Here is a 12,253-nt window from a genome sequence, read left to right on the forward strand (position 1 = left end):
TACTACACCAAAACTCAGCAAGTGGTAGTTTCTTAGTTTGTTGCAATGTAGAATCTGAAATTATGTCAAAGAACTTTTCATTCTGTTATATTAAAATCCATTGGTCCATTTTTTTACACTCTGAATAGACTTTTTACCCACGAATTATTTTTTAATATCAAGCATTGGTCATAACAAAATACTGGTTTACTCAGTTATGCAGGTCTTCCAAATATTGATACATTTCATTACAAAACATACAAAAAATTCTAAATGATTTCATCAGAAAAGGCTTTAAGTATCAGGAAGCTGAAGAGCTCACAGTGGTGGATACAGGTTTCCAAAATTCTGATTTTCACTCACAAGCTCAAATTTTATCATTGGCAATGAATACTGTCAGTGGTTTTCCTTGAAGTGACAGGCTTACTTTGTTCATTTTCAAGAAAATGCCTACCTAAAACACTAAATAGACAATAGATTACTGGTAATTTTGGTGAAGAGTAGGACAGTACACAATACTGGGAAAGCCAGCACAACTTGTACAAGTCAAGGTCACGGAACTTCCACTAAAAAAGAAAAAAAAAACTTGCTGCCCTCTAGTTGATTCCGACTCGATAGCAACCCTATAGGACAGAGTAGAACTGCCCTATAGAGTTTCCAAGGAATGCCTGGTGGATTGGAACTGCTGACCTTTTGGTTAGCAGCTGTAGCTCTTAACCACTATGCCACGAGGGTGTCTGGAGGTCATACTCTTGGTATTTCTCCAGTCTCTGCCAGGCCAGTAAGTCTGATCTTTTTTTGTGAGTTAGAATTTTGTTCTACATTTTTCTCCAGCTCTGCCCAGGACCCTCTATTGTGATCCCTGTCAGAGCAGTCAGTGATGGTAGCTGAGCACCATCTAGTTGTACTGGACTGTCTGGTGGAGGCTGTGGTAGTTGTGGTCCATTAGTCCTTTGGACTAATCTTTCCCTCATGTCTTTAGTTTTCTTCATTCTCCCTTGCTTCCGAAGGGGTGAGACCAGTAGAGTATCTTGGATGGCCGCTCATAGTCTTTTAAAACTCCAGATGTACTCACCAAAGTAAAATGTAGAATGTAGAACATTTTCTTTATAAACTATGTTATGCCAATCGAGGTAGACGTTCCCTGAGACCATGGTCCCCAGAGCCTTCAGCCTAGTAATTTGGTCCCTCGGGGAGTCTGGATGTGTCTATGGAAGTTCCAAAGAGGGACCAAATTACTAGGCCAAGGGCTGTGAGGACCATGGTCTCAGGGAACATCTAGCTCAATTGGCATAGCATAGTTTATAAAGAAAATGTTCTACATTCTACTTCAGTGAGTAGCACCTGGGTCTTAAAAACCTACAAGCAGCCATCTAAGATACTCCAACGGTCTCACCCCTTCAGAAAAAAGGGAGAATTAAGAAAACCAAAGATACTAGGAAAGGTTAGTCCAAAGGACTAATGGACCACAACTACCATGGCCTCCACCAAACTGAGTCCAATACAACTAGACGTTGCCCAGCTACCATCACTGAGTGCTCTGACAGGGATCAAAACAGAGAGTCCCAGACAGAGCTGGAGAAAAAATGTAGAACAAAATTCTAACTCACAAAAAAAGACCAGGCTTACTGGCCTGACAGAGACTGGAGAAACACCAAGAATATGACCCCTGGACACCCTTTTAGCTCCGTAACGAAATCACTCCTGAAGTTCACCCTTCATCCAAAGATTAGACAGGACCATAAAGCGAAATGAGACTAAATGGGCATACTAACCCGGGGCAAGGACCAGAAGGCAGGAGGGGAGAGGAAATGGTAATAGGGAACCCAAGGTCCAGTAGGGAAAGTGTTGACATGTCATGGGGTTGTTAACCAATGTCATAAAACAATACATGTACTAACTGTTTAATGAGAAGCTAGTTTGTTCTGTAAACCTTCATCTAAAGTACTACTTAAAAAAAAAAAGAAAGACAGATGTGACTGGATGGTATTTCCACTAATAAATAGGTCAACCCGAAAAAAAAAGAAAATGCCTGCCAAATATTCGTCTCAATAATTGATTTGTATGTCAGTTGTTCTTTCCAAAAAAGAAGATGTTCCATGAAAAACAGCTGTTAATTCAGTTTACAACTTAAAAAATTATGCAAGTGTTTTCCTTGAGACAACTATCATATTTTGGTATGCAGCAGAAGTGCCTCATGCATAATTACCATTGAGCAACAGTATTTTAAATAGGCATGTACAAGAGTTCAGGATTAAAATGGCACAGACCCATTTCTCTCTGCTTTTCTCCTCTAAATATAATTAAATATTTGAGAAATTATTCATCACACAACAGTAAAAGAACTTGGAAATCGAGAATTAAGAACTTCAGGACTTGAGGAACAACAGTGTGCTGAGTTCCCTGAGTTTTCTTTTTATCTTCTATATATACCCCTGGACTGGGTACTGGAGAGGACTGCAATCCAGAGCAACCACGGGCTTAGGAAAAAAAAAAAAAAAAAAAAGCCTACTATCTATGGCCAAAGGACCAGTAAAGGGGAAGTCCAACAGAGGCCTGCTGGGGAGCCACAGCCTCCACTTCATGAGCAGGGTACCGGTGGGCAGTATTATCTGCCAGCTGAGACAGCATCGGCAGAGATATATCCCCCTGCCTTCCACCCAAAGACATAAGGAGACCCAGGCTCAGCAATTTCTGTGCCTTGCCCCACCCCCAAGATGTTGGTTAGCTCGGGGAAGTGCTTTACAGCAACACAGGCAGTGCCAGTAGGAATTGAGCAAGAGCCTCAGCAGCATCATAAGAATGAAACAGAACAAAACAGAATTCCAATGGCTGTGAAAACTAAGTTGTCATTGGACCAAAAGTCAGACCCTACACTAAACTTTAACAGGATGATTACCTGCTGAAATCAAAGATTTAAATATGATCAAGAGTCTCCTAACGTAATAACCAAAATACCAAAGATACAATCAAACTCACTTGCCATGCCAAATCAGGAAAACTATAATTTGAATGAGAAAAGACAATCAACTGATGCCAATCTCAAGATGAATCAGATGCTGGAAATATCTGCCAAAGGTTTTAAGGGAGGCATCATAAAAATTGCTTCTAAAATTTTAACTTCTCTTGAAACAAATGAGAAAATAGAAAATCTTAGCAATGACAGTGACCAGCCCTGCCCACCTGGACAAGGTGGTGAGAAGTATCATGCCCACAGGTAAGCAAGCAACAAAACACACCCAGACCACCTACCCAGACATAACCAAATAAAACAAGAAAGGAGGACAAAACAATCAAATCTACAATCAACAAATGAAGAAAATAATTCCTGAATGTCCTGGAGGCAGCAGACAATATCAAAACATATTTTTAAAAAACAGGAGAGGATGGCTCCAGAAAGCAACCAAAATGAAACCACAGATGACCTTCTGCTAGAAGAAAAGGCACTGGAACTACCCGATCACAATGCCATCAAAGTAGAAATTAATAAAGGGAAGAGCATGGAAAAAAATCAAATACTTGGAAACTGAATAACACCCTGCTTAAAAACCACTGGGTAATAGAAAAAATCAAAGATGGAATCAAGAAATTCCTAGACTCAAAGGAGAATGAGAACACATCATATCAAAACCTTTGGGACACAGCAACAGCAGTGCTCAGAAGTCAATTTATAGCAATAGGTGCACACATCAAAAAAGAAGGGACAAAATCAAAACATTAGCTACACAATTTGAACAAATAGAGAACAGCAAAAGAAGCCCACAGCCACTAGAATAAAGGAAATAATAAAGATCAGAACAGAAATAAATGAAATAGAGAATAGAAAAACAGTAGAAAGAATCAACAAAACCAAAAGTTGGTTCTTTGTAAGGATTAACAAAATTGACAAATCAGTGGCCTAAATGACAAAAGAAAACATGAGAGGACACAAATAATTCAAATAAGTGAAATGGGGGCACACAAAAAGAAACAATCTTTGATGGTTAAGAGGGAGGGGAAGGGTGGGAGGGAAAAACACTAAACAGACAATAGATAAGTGGTAACTTTGGTGAAGGGTAAGACAGTACACAATACTGGGGAATCCAGCACAACTTGTCCAAGGCAAGGTCATGGAAGCTCCATAGACCCATCCAAACTCCCTGCAGGACCAAATTACTAGGCTGAGGGTTCTGGGGACCATGGTCTTGGGGAACTTGGAGCTAAATTGGCATAACACAGTTTATAAAGAAAATGTTCTCCTTTGTACCTTGGTGAGTAGCATCTGAGGTCTTAAAAGCCTGCCAGTGGCCATCTAGGGTACTCCATTGGTCTCACCACATCTGGAGCAAGGGAAGATGAAGAAAACCAAAGGCACAAGGGAAAGATTAGTCCAAAGAACTAATGGACTACAACTACCACAGCCTCCACCAGACTAAGTCCAGGACAACTAGATAGTGCCAGCTACCCCCACTGACTGCTCTGACAGGGATCACAATAGAGGGTCCTGGACAGAGCTGGAGAAAAATGTAGAACAAAATTCTAACTCACAAAAAATTTTTTAAAAAATCAGACTTACTGGTCTGACAGAGACTGGAGAAACCGAAAGAGTATGGCCCCAGGTACCCCTATAGCTTAGTAATGAAATCGCTCCTTAGCTTCACCCTTCATCCAAAGATTAGATAAGCCCATAAAACAAAATGAGACTAAATGAGCACACTAACCCAGGGGCAAGGACAAGAAGCAGAAGAGGACAGGAAACCTGGTAATGGGGAACCCAAGGTCAAAAACGGGAGAGTGTTGACACATCTCGGGGTTGGAAACCAATTGTTTAACGGGAAACTAGTTTGCTCTGTAAACCTTCATCTAAAGTACAATTTAAAAAAAATCTCAGCAATGAAATAGAAGTTATAAAAAATGAACAAAATGGAAATATAAACCTGAAAATACAATCCTGAAATAAAAACTTGCTGGATGGTCTCAATATCAGAGTGAAGATGACAGAGGATAGAATTATTGAACTTGAAGACACAGCAATAGAATTTACTCAGTCTGAACAAAAGAGAGAAAATAGCTGGAAAAAAATGAATAAATCCAGGATTTGTGAGACAATTTCTTAAAATCTAACATTCATAGGAGCTCCAGAAAAAAAAAAAAAAGAGTATATGAACGAAGAAGTATTTAAGGAAATACTGGTTGGACGTAACCCTAAAGATTGAAAAAGCGGAGTGAACCCCAAATAGCATAAATCCAAAAAAACTACACCAACACACTTCATAATTATAAACCAAACCAAACCCACTGCCGTCGAGTCGATTCCGACTCATAGCGACCCTATAATTATACTTCTGAAAATTAAAGACAAAGAAAAAAACCTTAAAAACAGCCAGAGAGTAACAACACATTACCTATAAAAGAACACCAACCGAAATGACAGATTTCTCATCTTGGAGGCCAGAAGGAAGTGACACAACATTTTAAAGTGCTGAAAGAGAAACACTGTCAACTCTAATTTCTGTATCTGGCAACACTCTCCTTCAGGAATGAGAGGAAAAGACATTTTCAGATGAAGGAAAACTAAGAGAATTTGTTGCTAGCGACAAATCCTTTGGCTTTAAAGAATAGATAAAGGAAGCTCTCCTAAAAGAAATAAATGATAATAGAAGAAGCCTGGGACCTTCAGAAAGGAAAGAAGAATAACAGAAGGGGTAAAAAATGGAAATAAACTTAAGCGTTTCATGGATCATATTTTATGGTTAAAGGAAAAGATTCGACACAATCTGATGTGGTGCTTAATGCATGTAGAGGAAATACTTAAAACAATCATACTTTAAAAGTGAAGGTTGCGTTGGTAGTTGCCACCGAGTAGGCTCCAATCCATGGTGATTTTACGTATAACAGAACCAAATATTGCCCAGCCCTGTTCCAACTCCGCATCATTGGTATGTTTGAGTCCATTGTTGTGGCTCTTGTGTCAGTCCATCTCATTGAGGGTTTCCCTTGAGTCTTAGAAGAAATACAACAAGAATGTTCCTTAGAAGTGAGGATGACAAGACTTCAACTCACTTATTTTGGACATGTCATCAGGAAAGACCAATGGCTAGAAAAGTGGAAGGGGGAAAAGAGATCTAAACGGAAGTAAGATTTCTACACTTCATCTGAAGTGGTAAAATATCAAGCTGTGATTAGTTACGTAAGTATATGGTAATACCTAGAGTACCACTAAGAAAACTATACAAAGCGATATAATAAATATATATATATAAATAAATAAAAATGGAACTCTAAAAATTGTTCAAGTAGCCCACAGGAAAGCAACAAAAAGAAACAGGAATGAGAAAGAGGAAATAAACGGAAAACAAGAATAAAATTGCAGACTTGAGATGTAACATATCAGTAACTAAATGTAAATGTTCTAAATATACCAATTAAAGAGATTGACAGAGTGAATTGAAAAACCCAGCACAACTATACACTGTCTACAAAAAACTCACTTCAAACATGACATAGGTTAAGTTAAAGATGAAGAAGCCCTTGGTGGTGCAGTGGTTAAGCACTTGGCTGCTAACCAAAAGGTCAGCAGTTCAAACCCACCACCTGCTTCATGGAAGAAAGATGTGGCAGTCTGCTTCCATAAAGATTTACAGCCTTGGAAACCCTGAAAGGGTTGCTATGAACCAGAATCGACTTGACAGCAAGTGGTTTGGTTTTTTGGTAAGTTGAAAATTAAAAATGGAAAAAATATATCTTGCAAGCAGTAATTTTTTAAAAGCAGGATTGGCTGTATTATTATCAGATAAAGTAGACCAGAGCAAAAGAAATTACTAGAGGGAAGAAAGGTTATTAAAAATTATACAATATTGCAACTAATGTCACAAAACAATGTGTATAAACTTTTGTATAAGAGATTAACTTGAGCAGTAAACTTTCACCTAAAGCATGATGAAAAAATGAAAAAAAAAAATACAAAGCTCATTCCACCAAGAAAAATGTGCATATACCAAACAAAAGAGCTTCAAAATACGTGAAGCAAAAACTAGCAGATCTGAAAGGAAAAATATAAAAATCCACAATTATAGTTAAAGTCTTCAATACCCCAACAATACCCCACTCTCAGCAATTAATAAAACTACGGGACAGAAAATCAGCAAAGATACAGAAAAACCGAACAACACTATCAATTAAAAGGACCTAATTGACATTAGAACACCCCACTCAACAAAAGAATATACGTTCTTTGAAGCACCTACGGAACATTCACCAGATAGACCAGATCATGTGTCATAAACGTACTTTTATCAATATAAAAGAACTGAAATCTTTCAGCATATATTCTCTGAACATAATGGAATAAAACTAGAAATCAACAACAAAAAAAACAACAGCAAAAATCTCCACTTAGAATTTAAAGAACACACTTCTAAATAATCCATGAGTTATAAAGGAAGTCTCAAAGGATATGAAAAAATGCACATAGAACTGAATGAAAATGAAAACACAGTGTATCAGCTACAGCCATGCTGAGAGGGAAATTTAGAGTACTAAATGCTTACATTAGAAAAGAGGAATGATCTCAAATCAAATAATCTGAGTTCCTACATCACAAAACTAGAAAAGAACAAAACAAGCTCAAAGGAAGCAGAAGAAAAAAACACAAATAAGAGTAAATAAATAAATAAATAAAATTTAAAACAGAAACAGAAAAAAAAAAATTAAACAAAAAAAAAGTTTAAAAAAAATAACACTGAGAAAAAATAATTAGAGATAAGGCACAAATCACCAATATCAGGAATTTAACAGGGGCTTTATTACAAAGTAGTGGAGCCATGGTGGTGCAGTGGTTAAGAGCTCAACTGCTAACCAAAAGGTAGGCAGTGTGAATCCACCAGCTGCTCCTTGGAAACCCTATGGGGCAGTTCTACTCTGTCCTGTAGGGTCGCTACAAGTTGGAATCGACTCGATGGCAATGGGTTTTGGTTTTTTATTATAACAGAAAGGAGCCTTGATGGTACAGTGGTTAAGCGCTCAGCAGCTAACAGAAAGGTGGGTGGTTCGAACCCACCAGCCACTCCTTGAGAGAAAGATGTGGCAGTCTGCTTCTGTAAAGATTACAGCCTCGGAAACCCTATGGGGCAGTTCTACGCTGTCCTATAGGGTCACTATGAGTTTGAATCTACTCGACAGCAATGGGTTTGATTACAAAGATTCTAGAGCCAACAAAAAGATAATTTCATAAATTCAACAACATAGAGGAAATGGGCCAACTACCTACCAAATCTCAGTCAAGAGTAAACAGATAATTAAATAGTCCTATTAAAAAAATTATTATTTTTATGTAACTATTAAAGAAATTGATTTTTTTATTAAAAAATGGTAAGAGAATAAGGGGAACTACTTCAACGTTATAAAGAACATCTACAAATAAAAATGCATCGAAGCACCACACTTACTGGTGAAAGATGGAATGATTTCCCTCGAAGGTCAAGGATAAAGCAAGGACAGTCCCTTTCACCACTTTCATTTAACACAGTACTGGAAGTTCTAGCCATTGAAATAAGTCAAGGAAAAAAAAAATGAAGGGCATACAAATTAGAAAGGAAGAAATAAAGCTAACTCTATCAGCAGATGGCATGATTGTCTACATAAAAAATCCAAATGACCTACAACTCCCAGAACCAACAAGTAAGTTCAGTAAGGTTGTAACACAAAATCAACCTCAAAAATCAATTGCATTTCTTCATGCTGACAATGAAGAAGTGGAAATCAAAAATCAATAATGCAAATACCATTTATAATTGCTCCAAAGAAAATAAAATAGGGATAAATCTACCAAAGCATGTCTGTATAATGAAAATTATAAAATACCGGTGGAAAAAAAATCAATGAATACCTAAATACCTAGAGAGACATGTCATATTCATGGACTGGAAGAATCAACATAGTAAAAACCTCAAGTCTCCCTAAATTGATACAAAGATTTAACACAATTCCTATCAACTTCTGGTAAAATTATAACAAAATATACATTTTGTAGATTAAAAAGTGGCTCTTCCAAAGAGACAAAATCAATCAATATTAAGTTTAATTTGTAAAATAATTATACCATACATCATAATTGCATAGACTCAAAAATAATGTTGTGGCCTTTAAAGAACAAAGAGGAAAGAATTAATAAACCATTTGAAACAATTCTAATAATACGTTTTTTAATTGCTAAAAATAACCAATTGCACAAAATATTAACTGGAAGAAAAAGCGGCATTTTTGGAATGCCTGTCAGATGTCAAAAATCAATGAAATAATTACAATAATCACAATATTCTTATACTCTTCTGAAGGAAAAGGCTACTACTACTCCTACTCCTTATTTATCAACTATATCATTATCCAACATTCTGCATTTACAACAATAGTAAAAAATCTACTATTCGACTTTGTTGCGCATTAACCTGGGTTATCTCCCTGCCCAGCTCCCAGAGCCACCCATGTCTGTCGGGCTCACAGCTGAAGCAGCTAGCTCTCCTGAAGGCACCATCGCTGGAGCCGTGGCTGCAGCTCTTCCTATGAAAGAGGTGACTTGGGGTGAATTTTGATTGAGGGAACCCTTCTGAGAAGAGCTCACGAGTGGCTGGAGAGGCCCAGGAGGGAGCATGGGAGGTTGCTGCTGCTGGTCCCCTCTACTCAAGCGCCCTGGAGGAGCCAAGTCCTGGTACGGGAAAGGTACTGGGGGTAATTCAGGACCTTGGGGCTACACGCGGCACCGCTGCTGAAGTCCTCTTCCAAGCAGCTGTTAGCTTTCACGCTCTTGGCCTGAGATTCCAAGCCCTCCAAGACCAGCAGTGCATTGTTGCTTGTTTCCATGGGGTCACACAGCAGTGCCCAGGGGGTGCGGGGAGCACGGCCATTGCTAGAGTCCAGACTCCAGGGATGCCACCACATCCTCCTCATCCTTGCATAATGTGGATTTTGCATAACAACCTGGTGTTTGGAACTTAACCACGTGGATAAGTGAGTTGTCCATGTACTTTATTCTTCTAGAAAATATGGTAATCACTATCACTTTCACATTATCAGAATATGTATGGTTACATGGAGGGGAGAAAAACTCCTGGACTACTATGAGGTAACTTGGAGATCTAAATCTCTATATTCATAGATGTTGCTGAGTACATTTGCTTTACTTTGTTCCTAGTAGAAGCTATACTTTAGGACCTCTACTGCATCCTTTATTTATATTATTCTGATTTCTTATGGGTTCTAAAAATAAAATACACAAATATGCTCTCAAGTACAATATGGAAGTAAATATGCCATACTATAACTAAAGAACATATTTAAGTTTTTACTCCTTAGTCAAGGATGAAAATAGCTCTCTTGACACATAATACCCAAGATAAATTTTTAAAAGAAAAATGCCTCCCATTCCAAAATGACAACCCGATAACATATTTAGCCATAAACTTTTCTTTCTGCCAAAAATGTTCATTTGGCACTGACTTTTGAAAAGGAGAATGTTTTTCCACATATACACAGTCCCCACTTCTCTGTTATTTTCTATACCCTACTTTTTAGGATATTTTTTCAAATATGCTTTATATTTTGTGGCAAAATATACCATGTAAGCTCAGAGATAAAGAACATAATATTTTTTCAAAGATATTGTAAATTAAATGCCAAGCACCTAAAATAAACTGCAGTTTTTAGAAATAGCTTATTATATTTACAGATAATATAGTATGAATAGCAATTTTATGACTCATATGCCAGTACTCCCTGCCCTCTATTACCCATCCCAGACACTGCTAAACAATCAGGGCACTTATATCTACCAGACAAAAACTCAGCCTCAAAATACTCAACAATGCATGCCACGCAACCACTACCAATCAATAGAAATTGACACTGAAGATGAAACTCCTACAAGAATCATATTAATTTTGTTAATTTTAATTAAGAAAAAAGATACAATATAAAAAATATAAATTAAATATTAAAAAGATGTAATGTTACTCTTAGGTGTCATTGAGTCAATTTTTGACTCACAGAAATCCCATGTGATAGAGTAGAACTGCCCATAGGGTTTCCCAGGCTACAGTCCTTACAGGAACAGATCACCGCATCTTTCTCCTGCAGGGCCACTGGGTGGATTTGAACTGCCAGTCTTTCAGTTAGCAGCAGAGCAAGCAACCATTGCGCCACCAGAGCTCCTTAAAAAGATATAATAGATACCCATATAATCACACCTAGATTTAACAGATGTTATTTTGTCATAATCGATATAGTCTGTATTCAATTTATTTCTGTGGAGAGTTTGTAAGTAACACCTATTTTCGCATCATGGGCAGAATAAACAGAATTTAAAAACTGAGTATATATGGAATTTATTACCCCTCATAGCCTAATGGAATTGATGCTAAAAGTGAAATCCTCCACCATCCCAAGAACATTATATGAGAATAAAACCAAAAACCAAACCCGCTGCTGTCGAGTCAATTCCAACTCATAGTGGCCTTATAGGATACAGCAGAACTGCCCCACAGGGTTTCCAAGGAGGGGCTGGTGGATTCAAACTGCTGACTTTCTGGTTAGCAGCTGTAGCTCTTAACCACCATGCCACCAGGGCTCCTATATGAGAATAGTTACTATGAATAGTTGCTGTAAAAAAGGTTGGGAACACGAGATTTAGAATTTATGATTTTCTAGAAACAAGACATAATATTTTACATTTTCAGAAATGTTTGCATGTAAAACATGTCATTTGTTCTTCACAGCCCTGAGACAACAGGGCTGTTATGTTTATATTTCCCAAGTGAAGATCAGAGATTTCTGGGAGTTGTGCAAGGCCCCAGGTTAGTTCCTGGTGCCAATGTTATGAGAGCTCTAAGAAACAGCAGTGTGGGCTCTTTGAAAACATACAAGTTAAGGGCTTTATTTTTCAAATACTTTATCGTTTTTAAAAATAAGGGCATAAAATCTTTTCTATTTCTGAAAAAAAATTCTCCGATCTCTCAGTGATAGAACGTTTTCTTTTACTTTTAAAAATATAGGCAATAAAGCTAAAAAAAAAAAAAAAAGATCTTATAAGTTCCCATGTAATTTCACGTCTGTCATATAAGATGCTATTTCCCCACAAAAAGCACACTTTCGGGTAGCTGAAGGTTTCCTGAATAAACCTCAACTTCACTGCAAAATTGTGGATTAGAACCTGCATTTTCCAAATTTTGGTCGGCATTTCTAAAAGACAATTCCTACATCACTTCATTGAATTCACCCAGGCTCCTTGTTAAAAGTGAAAACT

At 37.5% G+C, this 12,253-nt stretch overlaps 1 protein-coding gene across 4 annotated transcripts in view; it reads right to left on the reverse strand.

Moving 5' to 3' along the window:
* The window catches only part of TTLL7 (tubulin tyrosine ligase like 7), a 245,482-nt gene that overhangs the window by 171,252 nt on the left and 61,977 nt on the right, over nt 1-12,253 (reverse strand). The window contains exon 1 of one of the 4 annotated variants that reach the window (XM_049879619.1): nt 10,999-11,050. The exons of the other annotated variants lie outside the window; for them this stretch is intronic. The gene's annotated coding sequence lies outside the window, so the exon portion shown is untranslated. Of the gene's footprint in view, nt 1-10,998; nt 11,051-12,253 lie in introns of those variants that run through there. 4 annotated transcript variants of the gene reach the window in all.

Source organism: Elephas maximus, chromosome 3 (genome assembly GCF_024166365.1).
Source record: "Elephas maximus indicus isolate mEleMax1 chromosome 3, mEleMax1 primary haplotype, whole genome shotgun sequence".
Lineage (NCBI taxonomy): Eukaryota > Metazoa > Chordata > Mammalia > Proboscidea > Elephantidae > Elephas > Elephas maximus.